The following is a 1,710-nucleotide window of genomic DNA, read 5'->3' on the forward strand; positions in this document are numbered from 1 at the left end:
TACAGTCAAAAAAAAAATAAAATAAAAAAATAAAGTAATTGATTGGCTAGGTATTAGAGTATGCAGTCAAGTGGAAGAAAAGTCAAGTTAGCTAAAGTGTTTATTTTGTTTCTGTGTTTTTTGTTTGTTTGTTGTTTGTTTTGCATTGTCAGTAACTTCTGAGGCCATTAGCAAGACAGAAAATAGTTCAGATGGAAGAGGTTTTCTAGTTGATAAGGCAAGGAGTTCAGGTTTTGATTTTGGGGTGTCTAGGGATATCTCAGATTAGGTAAACTAGATATGTAGTAGTTGATGTCATCAAAGTAAGCTAGATATGTAATAGTTGATGTCATCAAAGTACTTTTTTATTTTACTTTGTGCTTAAAACAGGTTAAAAAGAGGGCCAAGGCAGAATCTGGGAGAAACAAAATCATTAGCACTTAGATGTTAAGAGGAAAAGATCCAAAGCAAAGGTATTCAAGATAGAAATAAACTGAGGTCAAGAAGATGAGAATTTAAGGATAGTAGTCAACTGTATCAAAAAGCATAAGGGCCAAAAGAATGAGATTGTAAATGTATAAATAAAATTATTGAGGATAAACTAAAAGACTGATGGGAGCAATACCCAGATTTCAATAGTCTATAGTGTGATTAGAAGGTTGAAAGTAAAGGAAATTGATATTGTTATTTCAAAAAGTTTGCAAAAATGTTAATATAAATTTATTTTCTGAAGATGGCAGGGTCAAGAAAAATAGTTCTAAAAAAAGATATTTATGTTTATCTATAGACAGAGCAGAAAGATGATTGCAAGGATGGTATAGATGGGCAAAATTGAAGGAGCAGAGAGATTTGGACAAATAGGAAGTATTTGAAAATGGATTAAACATGGAGAAAGGTAGGGGTATTTTAAAAATATATAATTAAAATGTTTTATTAAAAAACATATCATGAATTACACAGACCTTAAATATACAGTTTGCTGAATTTTGACAAATGCATCTCTCATGTGACAATATCCCAATCAAGTTACAGAAATTTCTATCACCCTCAAAATTTTCCTCTTATGCTTTCCTCTGCCCCCAGAGGAAACATCATTATAGTAAGTTTTACAATAATTTAGTTTACTATGTTCTAGAATAGGGGTGTCGAACTCAATCAGAGAAGGGGCCAAAATCTAAAATCCAGCCTAAATCGCGGGCCGAATGGTTTACTGAACAGTCATAAACTGTCATTGTGATGGAAACGCAGCGAAGTGCAGTGATGACAGCATGGTGGGGGCCACATTGCAATGCCTGGAGGGACGGATTTGGCCCACGGGCCTTGTGTTTGACACATGTGTTCTAGAACATTATATGGATGAAATTATATGGTATGTATATTCTTTTATATCTGGCTTCTTCAGTTTATTATCCATGCTTGCATGTCATTTTTACTCTCTAGTACAGGGTTGAACTTCATTATTTTGTCATAGCATAGTTTGTTTTTTCATTATCTTGTTGAATTATTTCTAACTTTTGACATTTGTGAATAAAGTTGCTGTGAACTTTTGTATGCAAGTCTTATTCTCATATATTTTAATGTTTCTTAAGTAAATAGTTAGAAGTAAAATTGCTGGGTCATAATGTAGGTGAACATTCAGCTTGTTAAGAGACTGCCAAATAGTTCTCAAAAATGATTACATATACGGTATTCACATTACCACCTGCAATGTATGCTCCATTTCCTCGCCAA

This window comes from Pipistrellus kuhlii, unplaced genomic scaffold (genome assembly GCF_014108245.1).
Source record: "Pipistrellus kuhlii isolate mPipKuh1 unplaced genomic scaffold, mPipKuh1.p scaffold_m20_p_3, whole genome shotgun sequence".
NCBI lineage: Eukaryota > Metazoa > Chordata > Mammalia > Chiroptera > Vespertilionidae > Pipistrellus > Pipistrellus kuhlii.